Source organism: Lemur catta, chromosome 1, assembly GCF_020740605.2.
Source record: "Lemur catta isolate mLemCat1 chromosome 1, mLemCat1.pri, whole genome shotgun sequence".
In the NCBI taxonomy this organism is placed as follows: domain Eukaryota; kingdom Metazoa; phylum Chordata; class Mammalia; order Primates; family Lemuridae; genus Lemur; species Lemur catta.
Window position 1 is genome coordinate 248,499,702 of NC_059128.1, and position 22,275 is coordinate 248,521,976.

The following is a 22,275-nucleotide window of genomic DNA, read 5'->3' on the forward strand; positions in this document are numbered from 1 at the left end:
ACATCCAGTAAAAAATGTCCATTCTCTTATGCTTTCTATTATTCTTAACCATTAATCAAATCAAGTTATTTGAGATATTAACTTTGTTCTTGATGTATTTTTCCCTTTTTCTTCTCTTTATTTGAAGAAAGCAGCAGCCTCTGTGGTTTAGCGTTTCAGGGGAGGTAGATCAAGAAGAAGTAGCTTGAAAGTCTTTCTTATTTTGGTATTTTAAAAACCAAAACCCAATGGAGAACTTAAAAACAGAGTAGCTTTGAAGAAACAGGAAGGGAAAATGATTCACTTCAGACTAAGGCTATATCCTGGGAAAGGAAAGAGAAAATATCTGTAATTCTTCAGAGTACACAAGTCCCTTTAGCCACGTGGCAAGACCTCAGGAATCCTACCAATGTTACCAGTGTGGCAGGTGTCACAGGTAGACAAGGGCAGAATTGAAGACATTCCCCATGTCCCAGATAAGACAAGGATACAGCAGTCTGTCACAGGATCTGAGGAGGCCATGCAGACTGAGACGCTGAATTTCTTAACATTAACATATGTGAATTGATAAATGCATACCAGTGTTAGGGTGGAAAGCCTGGTAGGTGCTCACGGAGTGAGTGGACAAAGATTTCTCATGCTGAGATTAAGATATAAAAGTTTAAAAAGTTTATTTTATATTCTCAGAAGGATAGAGAAAATGAGAGAGTGAAAGAGAGAGTGGAAGTGGGGGAGACAGCAAGAGATGGCATGGCAGCCCAAAGAAAGAGAAGGGGGTGCCAGGACCGAGGTCAAGTGGCTCCCTGAGTTTAAGGGGGATAAAGAAAACAAAAGCAGCAGCAGGATGTCAAAGTCCAAGACTTGGTTCTCTGCCTTTCCTTGGAGAAGGGATTATCACAGATGTGACTCTATCCTCCAGATATGGTGGGATATGGTTGAGGCTTGGAGTTTGTTCTCCTATTGTTTATTCCGGAACTCTGTTAAAGCAGATTCTCAAAAAACAACTTTGAAAGAGAGAGATTTACATCTCTTTTCCATCCTTTCAGCTCTTTTCAGAAGTTGTGCAAAACAGAACTTCTTCAGGGTGCCTATTAGTGAGAGAACTGGTAGAATTGATCTTTAACTGTTACTGGGGAAATTGTGGGATTAGGTAATTTCCTGTTATTTTTGCAAGGCCGCCTCTTTCATCTAGAGTCCACCCTAGCTTGGCATTTTGCAAGCCCTAGGAACTGTGTGTGGCACAACTCTGGAGAAGGGCAGGAAATACCCTAAAGTAACAAGATCAAAATTTTCACACTACATTAAGTTACTTTTTAGAAAACAAAAATTCACCTTAGTTTTTATACAACTACAAGTTTGTGGAATGGGATTTTCAGTTTACCCCTATAACCTGTTTTCCAATTACTTTTATGATACTTGAAAACAAAGATCAGTCTTAACACCTTGTATCACTAGAAGCTGTAAAGTGCCTTGAATTTAATTAGCACTTGATGTTAATACATTCTGTATGATTAACATTATCAAATCATAAAATCTTTGAATTGGAAGCATTAAAAAAATCATTTATTCTAATCTCTTTATTTCACAAACGAGGAAACTAAAACCCAGGGGGTTAAATTTTCCACATCCTACATAAAGATTCAAGTTTGTTTTCCTTCCAGAATAACTTTTATTATCTTGAAAAGGTTGATGTTCATATTGTGGGGTCTTTCTAAAAACTGAGTCTCATTAACTGACACATCAATAAAGCTACTTAAATGGATAATGCACATTTAAAACTGACTTCCCAAATGTCACCCTAGTGTATACACATTTTTTTTAGAAATTTAAAGGACGTTGGTCCAGAAACCATCTGCACTTCCCATTTCTCTAAGGATGTTTCTTCCCTCTGGACTACTGGTTGATGATCTCTTATATGTGGTTTCATCTCTAAGCCTTCATGTCTATCCTTAGAAGAATGTCAAGAATATCATTTTTGCCAAGTCTATTCCACTCAGGGATATCCCTAGGGAGCAGTAAAACTAGACTGAGAAAGGCCCCAGGCCTTGAGGGAGAAGATGTGGCTTTGCCAGACGGTGCTAAATAAAAGCCTGAATTGTTATACGAACAGTTTGATGGGGACCAAGTACACAAATAGACCTAGTGTTGTTAACTAGCACCGCTTTGTACTCAAAATGCTTGCTGCTTTTTTATGTTTTCTTTTCTCCTCCTGGTTGTACATGGCTTCATTTTAACCTGACTTAACCCATATGACATATTTAAGGGGGTAAGAGAAAAGACCAAAATGTCATGAATTTGGGACTCTATTCCTCATCTTTTCCCTTTCCTTTGACTCCTTTCCTCTTAAGCCTAATGTAAGCAAGTTTCCCGAAATCTTCCAGTCTTCAAGAGTCTTCCTTCCCTTTCATATCTATATAAAATAACAAGGGTTCCCCTTTGTACACTACAGTGGGAAATCTACAATATTCCTTAGACTATTGATTCCAGTTCCAAATTTTGAGCCCTGGTTTAGGTCTCAATCCCACTGTGTTGCACCCTGCAGCTCCTATCCTCTCTACATAGCTCAAAGGAAGATAGAGCATGTCCTTCTGCATGTCCCAGAGCATCATTGACTCATCTTAATTGTATCTATTTTCACTAAAGGTATGGAGAAATTACAGCACAGAACCAAATAGGGAACAACTTTAAAAGGAATATTTAGACATCTTTTTTCTTTCAATATTCCCTAGCTATCACCACTACAGGGGATTTCTCATCATTCACTTGTCTTCTTAGGCCCTATTCTAGTAAAATTTGTTGGGTCCTACTCTCACATCTGTCCCAATACCTGTCTATTCCTTGTTTCCCACCTCAAGGCCTCTTCAGCTTATCACCTCCTCCAGATACCATATCAGCATCCCCAACTTCTCTTACTTAATCGTACTGCATAATTTATCTCACATTTATGCTATTCTCCACTCCAGCCTAAGTTACAAGGCCTACTTTTATATAACAAAAAAAAGTATTTTGTCAATGAAATTTCTTAAACAAAAAAGATTAAAACAAAAAAGATTTCCTAAACAAAAAGGACACCCCCAAGATTAATTATGACATTCCTATGTGACATAGGAGCTGTTCCTAATGTGAAAATTTTGAGTCTCTGTGTGTCTAAGAGAAACAAAATCATTGTAGGCTGACTTCCAAGGGAAAATGCCTTCAATTCAAGCCTTGTATTCCAGCTCAGAAATGATCAAGCCAACCTGAATAATCTCCACTGTGGTCTAATTACAACTGTGCTTCCCAAATCAGTTCTGCATGGTGGGCCATAGTACAAAATAGATGCATTAGATAATTTAAAAAGCCAATATTTAGATTTAAAACTTTCCTCCATTTTAGAAGTTTTGAGGTAGCTTATCAGAAGTCTGCAATATAATCTTTAAAATAAGGTGGCATCTCCTCAAGCCAAGGCCTATGGTGGCAGGACAGAAGACTAACTGATATGAGCCAGGCAATACAAGCTGCCCCTAGGAAGCAGGCCATGGGCATGAGGGACACTTATGGACAGGAAGCAAGCAATCTCTACCAAGAGGCAGCCCTAAAAAATGGTTGTATATGATCAAAGGTGGTGGTATAGTCCTACCCAAGGGCAGCTCCAAGCCTTTCTACTTACCTACAGCAATAATCTAAGGAAATTTTTGCCTCGATGACAGGCACCCAACTCCTAGGCAACTTTAATGCTGTAGTGAGTGAATAACTCAACTTTAATGCTGTAGTGAGTGTACAAACTACTTGTTTATACAAGTGCATTCTGCGTTTTCACCTCTAGTACTTTTTGTTGCTAAGGAAATTTTCTGCCCATTCAGCTTACTTCTTTTGTGGGTAAGCTTCAGAGTAATTTAGAGCATTCCATAAACATGGAAACCAAATAATGAAATATTATGCAAAGCACATCAAATGAGCAGCTCTAATAGTGATGTTTCACTGCACATATGGATTGACACTTGTGTCTTCTCCTATCTTTCCTAAGATTGTTGATAAAAGAGTATCTTCTCACTTCTAGGTATGTCGCCTACCATAAAGATTGTGATCACATCAATAGAATGATCTGGATGGAACAAAATGGATTGGATCTTGTTCTTGGCAGAATGATCATTGGAAAGCAGTTTTACTTGAACTACTTTACAGGTCAAGTACATCAAGTAGTTATATAAATCATTTCAAGAAAGTAGTCCCCCTTTATTCATGTGGAATACGTTCTAAGACTCCCAGTGGATGCCTCAAACCACTGATAGTACCAAACCCTATATATATTATGTTTTTTCCTATATGTACAAACCTATGATAAAGTTTGATATAATAGCAAAACTAGCATGAATTTCTTTTTCCTTCTACACAATTTCATAGATATAATATTTGTCCTTACATTAGATCTCAGTAACCTCCACATACCATTTTTTTTATTTCCTTATTAAGTCAATAACTTTCACCTTTTTATTTCAAGGAAGTACTTTGTGGCTTCTCTTTGGCATCTCCAAATTGCCAGCATAACCACTCTTGTACTTTGGGGCCATTATTTAATAAAATAAGAGTGACTCAAACACAAGCACTGCGATACTGCCATAGTCGATTTAGTAACCGAGACGGCTACTAAGTGACCATTGGGCAGGGAGCGTTGACAGATAGAGACGCTGGACAAAGGGAGGACTCAGGTCCCAGGTAGGATGGAGCAGGACAGAATCACACTTCTCAGAAGAGAGTACAATTTAAAATTTATGAATTCTTTTTTTCTGGAATATTTTATTTAACATTTTTGGGCCTTGGGCCTTGGTTGACCACAGGTTGACCCTGCAGAAAGAGAAACTATGGATAAGGGAGACTACTGCACTTTCTTCATAGAAAAATTAACTTATAGTTTATTTAATTTTCCAAAAGGCATATTCAACCTGAAAGAAAGGTTTAATTCAAATGACTAAGTCAGTTATTATCAATTTTCTTCTCTGTGATTTAAACTCATATCTAAATCAGTCATGAATATCTCCAAAATAACTAGTGTTTGAAAGCAGCTGATTTCCTAAATTAAAAATTTCCTGGAAAGTCTTTTCTGATACCAAGAAAAAAAAATTTACTTTTTCTTTCCACTTTAAAAAATTCCACTTTTCCTAAAACCTAATAATTGACAAAGTCAGAAATCGATTCCAGTATCTTTGCCATGCTATACTGAGTATCTTTCACCAATTCATTTGTTTATTCTGTGAAAGGTGTCAGAATCACAATGGATTCACTAATGTTAAGAAAATTCTGAAAAATAGAGCAAGGAAAGACTTGAAGAGAGAGAGGGTTTTCATGCTTACATGGCAGAGAACAAAAGAGACTCTACCACAACTTTGCATAAAGGCCATCTCAACCTTACACAAAAAATACTTTTGCTAGGACTTCTGCCCTGCAACTGTATGTCCAACCTCAGACTGGCATCACCCTTGTTATTGATCTTTGTAACCAAAGATAATTATCTCAAAACAATTATGTAATCCCCCTCATTTTTTTCTTTAAAAACCTTTGTCTTTCTTTACCTCCCTGAATACGAACATAGTTAACTATGGCATGCATATTTCCATTGCAATGCTCTATTTCCAAATAAATATCTTTTCCTTTAGAGAACCTCTCTCTGATTTTTATTTAGGTTGACAATTCACACCTTTGATATCTATTGAGATTCTACTACAAACAGGCTATAGCAAGGTAATTATGACAACTGGGAAGAAGAATTTACTTCTGCAGTCATGGTCACAAGACTATTTTTTCTAGACTTCAAAGAATCAACTCTCTAGTCCAAATATAAGTTTGAATACATTAATTACAGTGACATAACTAAGGTTAGTTATTCAAGCAGACCCACGGGAAATAGGAGAATGAAGGAGGAAAAATTGTTGCTTGTACTGACTTTACTGATATAAAGTCAATAATAAAACTTATAAGCCTTAAAGAAACTTTTCAGTACTTTCACCTCACCTCCCACTGAAAATTTGAGGAGTAAACTTTTTGGTGGTTGCTTATTTTTGCTGAGGTGAGTAGAAACAAACATGGTGGCAAATTTACAAAGCAATGTACTTGTCACTGTGATTCATGAAACCCAGCATTTAAGGAACATTTCTCTAAAGAGGACATAGGAACCAGGGACAAAAAGGACCCAACATTAAAGAGATAAAAGCCAACGTTTTTGCAAATGAGAATTTTTCATTGCTTCAGTTTTAAAATAAAATCATAATTTTTAAAAACATATCAAACACAGTTGAGGTAAACACATGAGCAAAGATGCATGACAACTAATCCACATCATTTATAAACTAGAACTCATTGTTTATGCACTTGTGTGACACATGATTTGGTGCTACCGCTGCTGGGTGGCTTTACTCTAATCCATAATTGCGTTTAGACAAGGATATGTGGTAAAGCATCGTGGTTAAGTAAAGTTCTGCTTGAGTTAATACTCAATACCTCAAAGTTGGATTGTTATAATGACCTGATTGTCTTCCAGCCTTTCCGCTATGATAGATCTTCATACCACTGACCAACTAATCTAACTAAACAGTGCTTACTCTGAAGTACACCCATTGAATGGCTCCCCATTGTCTAATAAATAAAGTAAGAAGTCTTCCTCCTGGCATTTGAGGTTCTCCACAATTCAGCACCGATCTAAGTCCCTACCTGATATGTGAGCCCTCCACTCCTACTGCAGTGGGTTTCTCATTGTTCCCCACATAAACAACGCTGATTCCCTTCTCCATAGTTTGTGTCGTGGTTCTCCAGATGTAACCATGCTCAAGGCTCCTGGAAAAACAGAGTTCCTCAATGAAACATTCCTAACCTTTCCTTTCCACAGTGATTTTTCCTCTGAATTTTTAGAGCAGCGTTTCTCAATCTCAACGTTACCGCCATTTGGGTCCAGGTAATACTTTGTGTAGGGGGCTGCCCTGTGCATTGCAGGATGGTTAGTAACATTCTTGGCCTCTAACCACTGGATATCAATAGGGGTCACTCTCCAGCAGTCATCACCAAAAGTGTCTCCAGACATTGTCAAATGTCTCCTTGAGTGCAAAATTATTCCCAGTTGTTCCAGAGCATTATTGTACGTATGGCCCATGTTGGCATTTGAAAATATTTCATGTGTATGTGTCTCACCTCCATAGCTAGATTCTTTTAGTACAAGTACTGTGTGTTACTTTATTTTTGAATCACCAGTAGAACACCATAGTGAATTCTTAATAAATGTTTAAAATTTAAATTTTCAGTTTCTAAAAGTCAGAAGGAATGTAAATTAAAGCATTTGGTCTAATCTCATTTTTTTTAAGTATAAACTTAGAACCAGAGAAATAAAGCTATTTGCCCAAGATGAATGTGTATTGGTGGAATAGTTCTCTTTGCAGTCAGGTCGATGTTCCACATCTCTTCTTCTCATTCAGTCTATACTAAGAGGATTAATAAACTTCACATCAGCTGAATAAACAATAGACTATAGCTTTGTTGATGGTTGTTTATATGACTCTGCTTTAACAATGTGGATATGTTTTAGTAATATCCTTATAATTTTACGTTTAATTTTAAAAATTATTCTGAAATACTATGGTATAGGCAAGTGACCCTGACATTAAGAGACTAAGAGTTTAGCATGCATAGCTGTATGATCCTCAGTAAACCACTTAACTTCATGGTGTCTTTGCACTTCATTTTAAAAATGCGTATTTCACTAAAAAAATCAGTAAACTCCTTGATGGAGGGAACATTGTTTTGTTGTAACCACATCCCCAGTACCTGGCACAAAGTATGGCATTCAACAAATATTTGCTGACTGACTGTTCAACCGGAATGTAAGTGGTACTTTTAGCTTATTCTGAGAATAAAATGAGGTCATTTTTTTAAATCCTGGAAAGTGTAAAGTTTTAGACATATTCAAGATATTTCTGTGCTGTCAAATACCTAAGGAATTTAAATGTTTGAAAATAGTGAAGTGGAAAGTTGAAAATAAAATTTGTGAGATGTCAACAAAGCAGTAGTTGGGGAAAGTTTTCAGCAATAAATGCTGTATTAGACAAAAAGAATGCTCTCGAATTAATGAACTCAGCTTCCACCTTCAAGACCTAGAAACAGAAGAAAAAATGTAATCCAAAGGAAGTAGAAGGAAATAATAAAGAGAGCAGAAACCAATAAAAAATAAAAGATAACATCAGTAGAGAAAATTAATGAAATCAAAAGCTGATTCTTTAATATGACTAATAAAATTGATAAAACTCTAGCTTGGCATATTGGGAGGAAAAAAAAGAGAATATACAAACCGGTATCTAGAATGAGACTGATGACATCACTACAGTTTCCATAGCTAGTAAAAGGATCACAAGGGAACATTATAAACAAATTTATACCTATAAATTTGACAACTTCAATGAAATGGACAAATTCTTCAATTAACAAAAACTACCAAAGTTCCCTCAAAAAGAAATTGGAAGGGGTGGGGAGATGCATCGGGGCAGCGAGAATATGGCAAGCCCTTATATGTGGCTCAGAACAATAGTGGCAACATGCGAAGTGAAAGCATGATCACATGGGTTCACGTAGGAGATAACACCTTGGTTACCTAAGTGTGCTGACTCATGTCTCCCCAGAAGACAGGCCTGCCAGGGATGGGGCTGGAAAACACACTGTGGTAGTCGTCTTAGTTTGACCTAAGAAACCTATTGCCTATACAAATGCATTTTCCCTTACAGGGTAGTACCTTTTTATTGCTATTGTTATTATTATTATTCTTCAGCCACTGTGAGGAGACAACTCTCAAGAGCCTGGGTAATGGACTATTTTTGTCTGTTCAACATCAATCAGACTTTCACCGAGACAGCACAGGCAGCGGACTTGACACTTGTACAGCCTTCAATGTATTTCCATAGAGACAACCCCTATGCTGTAGATAATGCCAAGCAACTTCTCCAGCCTGTGACAATGCTCTGGTGTCTTCCATGGTTACCACTACTTTAGATTAAGCCTTTACTCCTAGGCCCCTTTTAAAGGCTCATCCGTTATCCAGTAAAGTTAACAGAAGGGCTTCTCTGTCGATCGAGCAGGCCCACGGCAGCCTGTGACAGCGATTATTGGGAAGGCAGCCGGGGGTCCTGAAAAGAGGCTCTCGCTTGGGCACGAGCAAAACTCGGTTCCACTCTTTCTCAGCTACTTGCTTCCTGATTATAAGCCTCAGTTTCCTCAGATTCATTTCCCTACGAGTGAGAAACAGAACTGTACTCACTGACTTCTAAGATTCCATTTCATCTTAAAATTCAGTGACTCCATATTCTGAACATTCCATATACCTACTCTGGCAACTCAGCCACCAAGAACAGGGCTTGATTTTTCTAAAAGAATAAGTATTGTATTTTAAATATCCATATAATACATCCACATATATAATTTTGAAACAAAATGGCAAATAATTCCAGCTGGTTAAATTTAGAATGCTTATATTATTAAAACCAATTCAACAATACTCCCTGGCACTATTCCCAGAACACTTCCATTTCATTGGGAATTGTTTAAATTTTAATCCATTTTAAACCCTTCCTTCTCTCGATTGTGCTCTTCTTAGAATGTCGCATTTGAAATATTGACTGCAATATCACTGACTCTCTTATTAAATCATGTATCTCAGCAGTGTTACTGCTACCCATTTGGATGTTTTTTGGGGTCACGTGTAGAATGTGTGGTGGGGTGAGGAGACCGCATTTATATGACTATGGGTATATTTCCATGGATTCCCCTTCCATTCCGAGAGCACCTGCCAGAAGCTCACATCTCTCCCATGTCAGCATCAATACTACCTACTGTTGTCTTACTGCTCTTATCTTTCCCTTTAAAAGAAAAAAAAAAAAAAATATATATATATATATATATATGATAATAGTAAAACTATCTTCCTAAATAATTCTGCCAGCACAAACTTTAGAAAAACAAACAAAGAAACAATCAAAGTATGCAGATTCCCTAAGTCAAACAAGTTCATTTTCTGTAAGTTCATCATCACAATGCTTTTCTGTTCCTGACTGATGCTTTCCTGCTATTCCAAAATTTATTTACCCTGTATCCTAATCTTCATTGGTCTTTGGAAGAGAAAATGGAAAGGGTGGCAGCCCAGGGTAGCAGAGGGGCTTCTGGCAGGCCCCCCAGTGGAGGATCAAGCCCTGGCTCCCAGCCAGAGCCCTGCTGGGCCTTTACATTGGGCTTTTACCACTCTATACAACAACCAACTACACGTTTTCTTAACAACTTCCTCTCCTCCCACTCCTTTACTGACTCAAATGAAGCTAGAGACCCTGAGATTTATCTTTTATAAAAAGAGCTACTACACTTTAAGCAAAACTATGTACCAGACAACTATATACCATTGCATCCCTTAATTCCTACACAATCACACAAGTCAGGCATTACGTTATTTGTTTTAAAACTAGGGAAACTGAAACTTAAGAAGGTTAAATATCTTGCTCAATGTCCAAGGAAAATAAGGAGTTGGGTCTGGATGTGTATTCAGGTCTGTCTCATTTCACTGTTTAAAATATATATTTGTTTAAAAGTAATAACCAGAAGGTAGTATTGGTTGAGCACAAAAGAGGTAAAGCCTGCACGGAGATTTGATCAAAACTACATCTATACTTGTGTAGGAAAGAGTCAATGACCTCCACAATCCTCTTATTCAGTGATTGGAAAATGGCATTTGGTAGCCATAAGGAAAGCTTTCAGCCATAAGTAACTGTCAGCCCAAACTTTATTGGCCTAAACGTAACTCTTTCACATAAAAAAGAAGTTAGAGAAGTGCTGTACAATAGAAATACAATGTGAAAAACAAGTGCAGGCCATATATAGAAAATATTTTAGTAGCTACATTAAAAGGTAAAATTGATTTTAATAATGCATTTTATTTAACCCAATATATCCAACATATCAGCATTTCAACATACAATCAGTATTTAAAATATGAAATAATTTTTTTCCTTTTTTTCACACTAAGTCTTTAAAATTTGGTATGCATTTTATATCTCCAGCACATCTCAATTCTAACTAGCCGCACTTCCAGTGCTCGTTAGCCAGATGTGGCTGATGACTGTGCTATTCCCCACAGAGGGAAGTGGCTGCTGGGGCTGATTCCCTGTTCTCTGGGCCTTTCCCTCAGGTTCACAAAATGGCTCCCAAATTACCAAACATTACATCAGTGTCAAAAACAAGAACAGGGAAGGGGTGCCACCAGTAAAATTTCCAGAATACCTCTACTCACATCTGTAACTGTGTCCCACAGTGGCTCATAATCATAAGAGAATGTGGGAAAGTGAGAAATTAGATTTTTCCAGTTTCTAATAGACACATAGAAATGTGCTTGCCAACCATCTAAGACTACATTGATCCCCAAAAAAAAAAAAAAACCGAATAAAAATTCCAGGAATTATGGAAATATGGTCTACTTCAATATATTTACATACCATTAACTAAATAATAAATAGCTATTTCTTTCAGAATAATACCTATCTAGCTCACTTACATCATTTTCCAGCTCACATATTTGAAAGAAGAGATCATAATGGAACATCAGAAATGGTGCAAAGAATGGTTCTCAGGAGACAAGGGTACAAATCTCGCTTCTCCACAGGTCTTTCCATGGTGAGCTGTCTTTATGAATGTACATTTGACAACAAATGTAACAGCATTTGCAAACATTCTTATTGAGCTAATATCAGTGTTCATTTTCATACATCACAATATAAATATATGCTTCTCTTAACAGATTATAATTTTTCCTAGTCATCTATATCTAAGACTAAATTATAACAATAAATAGATCTAAGCTAATACAATCTTATTAACAACAAAAATTCCACAGTTACCTTAATAAAAAGAAAAAATATCTTTAGCTTCAGAAATAGTAAATACAATATATCTTTGACATCATAAACATATGAATTTGATTAATAAAAAATGGAAATAAATTACTATACTGTAGGTAGAGTGAATCCCTGTCTATAAGATTATACAGATATTAAATGTTATAGTAAACTTAGGTTTTTTTATTCTAAAGTATTTCTGTCTGTTTTCTCTTCTCACAAAAATCCTAAAACTATTGTCAATTATCTGAAACCATGATATAGTGTGACACATTTTATTTAATAGCAAAAAACTAACCTATCATGAAGTTATTCTATTTAGTGTAAATTAAAGTTGGCATTTATGTTTACTCAATTTTAAATATGTGCACATATATGTACATGTCAATATTCATATAACTAATTTTCTAATTATTCATACATCCCACTAGATCATCTAATGGGACTGGGTAGAGCTGAGCTGTCATGAACTAGAATATTGGGCATGTCACATGAGCTTACAATTAGAAGCATAATATTCTGCAGATGAAAACATGAATGCATTGAAACCATCAGAGAAATTAGGTCAATAACATCGTCTTTAACTGTAATCTCTTGAGACTTGCATTTTGAAATGGAATAGAAATTCAGGGATTCTGCATGAGAAAGAATAATCCCATTATAACTTCACTACACTGTAGCAATTGAGATGAGCTCTGTACCATATTATATGAAGGACACATGTTCACCTCACTTCAACTAAGCCCCAATGTCAAGAGATTACAATTGTTGGTTAATACTTTAAAAACCAAACAAAAAAAAGGAGTTTGTGCAACCCAGTATTACCATTAATACCATTAATATTACTTGAAATCTTCTTTTCTAATGCTTGACGGGGTGTCAGAGGGTTGCATAGCCATTATATGCAAATGATGCCTGACTTCTATATTCTGTGACACAGGGTAATAATACTGCACACCACATACCAGTCGGTGACATAAACTCAGTCTGTGAATTGCCAATGGTTTGTGTTTTCCTGTCATTATGGCGTGTAAATGTGCACTCAGAGCTGTTAACACCACCCCAGGCTTTGACGCACACCACTGTGCAGGGTGCTGATCACCAGCTACAGGAACATTGCCATTGTCATGCATTCCATGGAGACTTAAAATGACCCTCGTGTCACTTGAAAATGGTATAAGATCACAGTGTTCTGTTTGGGAGTACTGTACAATTAAGGCTTACTTCAAAATTTAAGACATAAAACATGATAAGAATATTTTAATTCTAATTACTAAAAATGATTGAGGAAATTAATGTTAAATTTAAATAGTAACTATGACTTCACCTCTAGCCCTTCTCCTGGATTGAAACACACACACACACAGACACACACACACAAGACCTTTGGTGCTGCAGACTTTAATAAAAGCTTGAAGAGAGGGAGAAATTATACTTTAAAGTGCCAAAAAATTTAAAATTCAATGTTAGATTCTTATTCCTAAGAGCCCTTCACGCACCCCATCCTGTGACTTGGCCCCCTTTCTACTGTCTAATCTCTCCCCTTCCCCTATCTGCTTTTCTGTGTGCCCACCCTGGCAGAAGAAAAAAAAATATCTCTTATCTTCTCACACAGAATAATTCAGCTATTGTCAGCCACTGGACCCAATTCAGCAGAGCAATATCCATTGTATATCCGAAGCCATATTAATAAGTTGTGCTCACTCTTTCACTTCTTATGAATATTTGCAGGAATAAAGGAAATGTATAGTGATTTTATGCCTCCACTGATATGACTGACAACACCACCCCTTAGAAAGCAGAAGTTAGCAGGTTTATTTTTTAAATAATCAATTTTTTATTATAAATATATTAAATATTTAAATAAGCAACTTAAAATCTAATCATTTGTAGTTTAGGATTTTGTTCATTTAAAACATATATTGGCTTAAAATGTAAGTCAATACTTACATCACTAACAAATCTAAACAAATATGAAAAATAAATTATAATGTCTATAATCTGCAAAATTTTAAAAAATAAAATGAGATTAAAGCAACTGATTTTTCTATATTAATCTTTAAAAAATAATTTACCCAGTCTTTTTCCTATAAGTGAGATGTCAAGTTGAAATAACACTTGGTAACATATGAGGATGGATGACATCTTCATAGCCTAAATTGAGTTTATTACTTTGATTATGTAGAAGTAGATAATTTTATAACTAGCCCTGTAAGCCCAAACCCTGAGAGAATTTAAAAATCATTAGCCAAATAAATATTTAAATGAATACTTATCCCTATTGATGTTTGGCATCTGTAAATGCCTTGAGCTTTTTGAACCAAGATATGTCCGCAGGTTTTATCTTGCTTTATGAGAGAAATAAAAATAAATCCCCTAATAGAGTTTTACTTCCTCTGGTTTCTGAGAACTAAATCAATCATTTGAGAAATAAGTCATCTTGGGATAGGTGGTACCTAAGGCATCCAATTGTGAATTAGTCACCTTTCTGCAAAGGCATAGAAAGCATAAATAGTATTGTTTTATTTATAATATTCATATTTGTGGTAGGAAGGAAATTTTGAAATGGAAAGAGGATGTACATTTGTACATAATAGTTTGATATTCTGCAACAGATGAAATCCATTTATATATAAAAATTACTATTTATAAAAGTGGTTAAATCTTATTTTTAAAAATTATGAATAAGCATTACACACACCAAAAGACAATAAATTATCTTGGGATTTAGGAAATCATAGGATAATTGTCCTCTAATAGCTCTGCAGGAGTTTAAAAACTGCCTGAAATTAAGATTATTCCAGTCTAGAAATAATATTGACATCTTTTCAAAGAATTTTAGAAATGCCAAATCGCTTGAGTGCATCAAACTATAACATGCACTATTTTAAAAGCTTAACTAGCAATCCAGAAAAACAATTATTCATATAATATAAGCAATTTAACAATCATATGAATTAAATTTTTCATCTTTCTTTACACTAGAGTGCCTCCATTTGAAGTTTGAGTTTTACATTTAATTTTGTGACTTGAAAGAAGGTAAACTAAAATACATCTACCAACTCCTGAAATTGAAGCAATAAACTCAAGTATTTGAAAGGAGACAGTAAGAATAATTTCATAAATCATGAAGTAAATGTGTGTTCTTTATTAGTTACTAAATTTTGGTTAATAAATTTAGCACTTACTCTGTTATAGGAAAATACATATAATTTTATTTAATTTTTAAAATAGTGCCCTATGCTAATTATCCGTATTTTCATTTACAGATGAAGATACTGAGTCTCAGAGAGTTTAAGCAACTTTCCCACATTCATGTAACAAGCTAAGGTGGGAAGTGAGGTAACTAACTCCAGTATTCATGTTCTTAGTCACACCTCTAAAATTCCTCACATAGGAGTTTGAGAAATAGAAGCTTTAAATAGCTGTTCAAAAGGTAACACTTTCTAAATATATATGGATGTAAGAGCCAGCAATTCAAGCTCCCAGTAAATTTATGTCACCAAAAGAAATGCATGAATTGAAAAATTAGATGTGTCAGATATCCTTGATTCTACAATATATATTTTTAAACTCTAGCATTTTATGAAATTGAATTTTGTCTTATCTTGCAATAAGACTCAAAGAAAACATCCCATTTCCAGGCAGAGTATTTTCTGAGCATGTGAGAACTTATTTAATATAAGAGGCAACTATTCATCTGATTATTGTCTTAGTAGCACAACAGCATGAGGTTACATTTTAACTAAAATTTGCATTACTAGTTATGGGGGAAAATATTCCTAGAATATTTCATTTTCTGGAATATTCTAGAATATTCCTAGAATATTCCTAGAATATTTCATTGCAATGTCTAAACAAAAATCACCTCACTTTCCTCACCTATAAAAAGGTCATAGGACAGATTTCATTGAATTGTTGCAAAGGTTAAATATAAAGACTCAGACCAGTGCGAGGTACATTACAGACGCTCAAATGTTTGCTGTTTTACAACTATGCTAAACATGAGGAACAGGAGGCAGATGCAGAAGACCACAGAAAACAGTGGCAGGTTATAAACTTATTAAAGAAAAGAAAGTACATTTCAACAGAGGAACATCCTGCTTAATTTCTCGCATGGCAATCACCTTGTGCTTTACAGTACCTAGAAATGGATGATACTTCCAAGGAAATAAAGCTATTTCACGTTATCACTGAAACGTGCAAAAATGTCATTTCAAGCTCCTATGGCTTAAAGCACAACTCACATTCCCCTCATTCAAAGATCCATTTACTCCCTTTTCTCAAAGAGCGTGGTACCTGCACCATTCCACAAAACTCTGTGCTTGTTACTACCTGCAATGGGTTGAACAGCGACCTGCTGCACTCCTCCCCCCCCCATTCATGTCCACCTCAGAATGTGACCTTATTTGGAAATAGGGTCTTTGTAGATATAATTAGTTAAATTAAGATGAGGCCATACTGGGTTAGGGTGGGCTGTAAAGCCAGTGACTGGGGGGTCCTTATAAAAGGAGGAGAGGACGACACACAGAGGTCCAGGAAAGAAGGTTATGTCACGTGAAGGCAGAGACTGACCGGAATGGTGCAGCTGCAAGCCAAGGAAAGCCAAGGATTGCCAAGAGCCGCCAGAAGCTAGGAAGAGGCCAGGAAGAATTCTTCCTGAGAGGCTTCAGAAGGAGCACACTCTGATTTCAGACTTCTCACCTCCACACTGCTGAGAGAATAAATTTCTGTAGTTTTAAGTAACAATATTGGTGGCATTTTGTTACGGCAGCCCTAGCAAACTAACACACCATCTCTGCACCTTCACTCCCGTCTGTAGCCTCCTAAATGCTGTCTTCTATCTCTGTGGATTCCTCCCTCTCCTCTCCATGCAGACCTCTTTGACTCCTCCTTCTCATTAACCATTTCTCTTCTCAACAGCTGAAACTTATAAATCCGTCCCTTATCATCTAGCAACAGGTTGTAAGCTCTTTAAGGGCAGAGTCATATCTGATATTTGTATACCTCCTCCAACCCCAGTTTTAAGCACTTAGTAGATGCTCAACAAAAATGCCTACGTGACTAAGTCCAGAGCAAAGGTGCAAAATAAGCATGATCCTGAACAAGCTCTGGATCAGATCTTGGCTCTGCCAATTGCAACTCTATAATGTGTATCCTCTTGTGTATCCTCTCTGTGCCTTGCTTACTTCATGTGTAAAATGGAGATAACAGCAGTGTTTATAAGAAATTAACAGTGTAAATGCACCTAGAACAGTTCCTAGCATATAGTAAGAGATTAAATAATACTAAATGCTATCATTATTATAATTATTCCTATATCTAGAAGAAAATACCTATTTAAAACTGGGCAAAGACAGATGGCTAGAAAGGAACCCTAAGTGAATAAAGTAAGCATAAAGAATTAGTCAAGTGTTTTGTTCTCAGAAAACACCAATTTTCTTCCTACAATAATCAGAAAAGGCATTGTTTTGGGAGGAATCATCTAAAGTTCTAAACATTTCTTTTTCCAGAAGTAACTCTGTGCTTCTCAGAAGTTATTAGTCAAAAATCCATGTATCTTCATATGGCTTGTTTATACCAAGAACTCCTTCTCTTCACTCAGGAATTTTCCTCCTCTGTGATATCTTCCTCTCTTCTCCTCAGGCAAATCTTCAAGTCCTTCTTTTAGATCTAAACTCTCATGGGTGGTATGATTCCTTTTCTGATTACTCGAGCCCACCCTAATCCTTTCTTCCTGAGAAGGTCTCTCATACACCATAACACATAATTCTGTACACAGCCAAATACTGCTAATTTATAATTTTTCATATGTATATGTTATCTTTCCCCAAGACTGAAAGTTTAAGAGGTGAATCATTACTTCACAATTTGGCAAAATATTGACTGAAAAGTCCATTCTCTTGATTACCCTTACATGTTTGAATCTGTATTTCTCACATACTTATAAAAATTTTAATACAGGGCAGAATGTTCTATTCATTATAATACCCCTCTGGGTCGTTTACTTGCTACATCTGGCCCAAGGAAAAATTCTGTTTTATAATATATACAGTGTGATATTTTGCAATTTCATAGTTATGCTTATAACTAAGTGATGAGAAAAATGCCTTTTCCCTTTTAAAACTTTCGTTTTAGAAAGTTTCAGAGAAATAAAATCATTTAAGATAAAGAAAGGAAGTCAGATGGATGAAATCAATGAATTTAAACTTATGTTTTATGAAGACTTGGGCTTAAATTTCTGTAGAAAACAGGTAAGATATAAGAAAGAATTTTATAAAGGTGTAAATTTATAAAACATAAAACCAAAAGAGAAAGAGAAAATGATTTCTCTTTTTTAGAATTATTGAAGGGAATAACTATTTATCTGAACAGATAGTTTGCAGTTCTGCCTAAAAGCCTGGAAATGGGTAATATAACCTATTCTATAAGTCCTGAAATCACCTAGAGATAAATATATATTAAACACATTTGGTTTTAAAAAAACTAATATCTGTAATTTTATTCCTGTTTCTTTTCCTCAGAGAGTGATGATTATAATCAATTCTTTAACCTTTTTAATTACAAGAAAATGGGCAGCTTAATTACACATCATGGGATAAAGTGCAGTCAGAAAACAGCTGCAGTGGTTGCGATGTAGGTAATAAAGACATTGGAAAAAAATACTAATCAAACCAAATAAATACATTATAAGAAAAGGCAGTCAGACAAGTAGAAAGGGAAAATATCCACCTGTTTGTTCAATTAACTAAGAAACTTAGAGTATGTCATATCCTAACTAAATTTTGAATTAAAATAATGCTTCACTATAACGCAAACTTTTTGACAACAGGGATACTGCCATTTTACCTATTCCATCCTCATCCTCTAGTACAGCCTTTGGAACTTGTGTTACAACCAAAGAGAATTTAGGTATATGGCAGCTATATTCAACCTGAATCCAGAGAGAAAGCATAAAAGCCTAGGTGCAGTGAAATATAGATCACAGAAGCCACATTCTTAAGGTTTAAGCTTTTACTCATGGGATAGCCTCTGAATTTATGTCAACTAAGGCAACAGTGACACTGTCAGTCATTTATCAGTATTGCGTATCTATTACGCACCATGCATAACACAATGTACTAGAGATACAATTGTGTACAAGTGAAAGCGTTAGGTAGACAGCAAGGGAGGGATTCTGGGTCTCCTGGGGATGAAAGTGTGTGCTGTTGCCTTGGTACAATTCCCCCTCCTGGGAAGAAGGTCAAGGGTGGGCCCCAAGCTCCCATCTTGGTCCTGCCCCACCCTAATCCTGTCCTGAGCTACTGCAATATCTGGAGCAGGAGGGAATACTCTACGAATAGGCCAATTGGAAATTAGCGCAACAGCTGCAAAAGAAAGCAGAGGACTCTCTAGCCCACAGGCCAAGCCGCATAGGTCCCATAGAGTCTGGAAATTGACCTAGAACAACCTGCATGCATACTTAAGACTCAGGTCATACAACTCCCAACTGTCCAGTGAAAATGGTTGCATAGTGACATCTGAGCCACAGGAAGGTCCCAATCCGGGCACTATAAAACAAGACACAGACCATAACCACGCTCTCTTTTCCTGCTTTGACAATGGGTCTGGTCATCATCTGTGGCATATGTATCTTGCTCTGTAAAACTATATCTTGCTCTTGCTCTATAATCCTATCTTTCTCTCCTCAATAAACCTCATTTCCGTGCTTGCTTTACTTTGGTGCCTCTGATCATTCTTTGGCCATGAGCATGCCAAGAACCAACATTTCAGACTGAAACCTGACAGAAGGGCTGGCCTTTGGTGCAAGCACAGTGCATTTATCCATATTAACAAGAGATGGAAAAGTTTATGAGTCATATGCATATAGGTTAGTAGATTGGGTGGGGCAGAGATGAGGAATTTCTCTTAGGTTTTCCTCGATTTTTTCAGTGAAATAGGAAGCAGAATCATTAGCTTGAGGGGACAAGAGGGAAGAAAGTATTGGAGGCTTGAGAAGAGAGGAAAGGGTATGAAATAGCCATCTCTCTGGGAGAGTAAATGAAGGGGAAATGAAGTTTAACTGAAGGTAGTGCCCAGGGCTCACATAGCCATGAATTAATGAGAAATCACTCAGCATGGTTGAGTACTTTTCTCCAGCCACATTCAGCCATTCAGCAGCAGGCACAGAAGAACAGAGAGTGAGATTTAACCAGAATTTGGGTTTTACCAGACGAGTACCACAGATGGAGAAAAGGATAAACAGTCCATATGTAACATAAATGTCCCTTAAATGAAAAGAGATAGTTCTAACATTATGTGTAGATTTGTTCAACAATATTTATTAAAATCAACTTATTTATATTTTCATGTATGTTTATTTACTGGTTTTGTCAACACAGAGAGGCTCTCTAATGATAGTGAATTTATCTGGGAATAACAGGGGATTCTAATCCTGGATACGTGTGCCATGGCAGACCAAGGGCAAATCCAAGAAGGTTGAAGCAATGGGGAGTTTTTAAAGGCAAAAAGAAGAGTACGTGTAAGTTGTTTTGAAACAAAGAGAACAGTGATTACAGGGGTTTATCACAGGAATTGACATCAGTTCATTAGTGGAGACAGTGTATCAGGCAAGTGTTTTTGTACAAGTAGCTAGCTGTCCTTGTGCTGCTAGCTGTCCTTGTGTGAGTCATGTTGCAAGCTGCAGTTAGGAGAAATTTATTATAATAGTTTCGTTTATCAGGTACATCGTGCATGAGAGCCCTCCCTTCCTGGACTTCCCTGGCTCCATTTTGTCAGGGTTTGACACAAGTGCCTCCATTTTGAATCTGACAATTTTCACAGCTTATATTAATTCATTTCAATAGATAGATGATGTAGATAGATGGTAGATTATATAGGTAGATGATAGAAACATTATATAGATAGGTGATTGATCGATAGAGTTGGCACCTTCTGAGGTATGAGGGAACTAATTTTGTTTATATCCAAAAAAAGCCTTTTGAGAAGGAAGACAAGTATAAGAAATAAACTATTCTGCTTTTAAATTAAATAAGAATTTTGGAACAAAGGAAAGAGCAGGGCTGAACTGAATGGCAGGAGTCCTGCTTTGGGGAGAAATTAAGAAACATGATTAAGAAAACAAATTAAGAAACATGTGTGATTCAGTAGCATACATGTGATATGTCAAAGTGATCTTTTATCTAACTCAATATTGGCAGGAATTGAAGCCAGAAGTGAACTTGATAATTTACCAAAAAATCTTGAACATACCAATGATATTCCTACGAAGAGTGAAATGGCAGTCTGTGATAATCTTGTGTGGCTCTTAACACCAGGATGACATTATTTTTACCTGAGGTTGCATGTTTACCATTTATAAAATTCTGCTTGCCCACAAAATGAAGGTTATCAAACTAGATGATATCTAGGTCCACTTTCAGCTCTAATATTCTATGAAACTAAGGTTTTTTCAGGGAAAAAAAAAGCCCACAGGAAATTAACCTCTGACCCCTCATTCCCAACCTAAAAGTGACAAACTGAATATAACCCAACTTGAGTTTTGCTACGTCCTTAACTACTGTTTGTTCCCACTGGGATATATGTCTTAATGGAAAAAGGACAACACTCTGGCTGCCTCCATAAATTTGTTTAAAGTGATTATCACTGAATGAAAAGGGCATCCAGAGACAATCACATGGATAGTGACTTTCCAAAAGATAGGGCTCCTTGAATAAAGTCACATGACCATATGAACAGTAGGCAGATTATTTCTGCATTGTAAGAATAATTAAATGAATATTAACACTATGTTCTAAAAGGTTAAATAGTGATTACAAGAATGAATTTTACATCATGGGCTCTCTATCTGGGAATGTTAACACCACTTTTTGGAAATATAAAGCTGCATATTTTACATTACTAATTAACAAAAAAAGTTGATTAAAAGTCATGTACTTCATCTACTAGATACAGCATTTGAGTGAGGGATTTAAGAATTAGGATAGTTTCCAGGTGAAATGAAACAGATCCTTTAAGGAAAGGAATCTTTTACAACAACAATTTTTACAACACTTTCATCAGGGCATTAAAACAGAAGCAGGGGTGGGTGCGGTGGCTCATGCCTTTAATCCTAGCACTCTCGGAGGCCAAGGCGGGAGGACTGCTTCCGCTCAGGAGTTCAAGACCAGCCTGAGCAAGAGCAAGACCCCATCTCTACTAAAAATAGAAAAATTAGTGGGCTGAGTGGTGCTTGCCTGGATTCCCAGCTACTTGGGAGGCTGAGGCAAGAGGATAGCTTGAGCCCAGGAGTTTGAAGTTGAGTTGAGTTGATGCCACTGCACTCTACCCAGGGTGACAGAGCAAGACTGTCTCAAAAAAAAAAAAAAAGAAAAAGAAAGCTTAGAAGCAGATGCTCCTCTATAATTCTAAA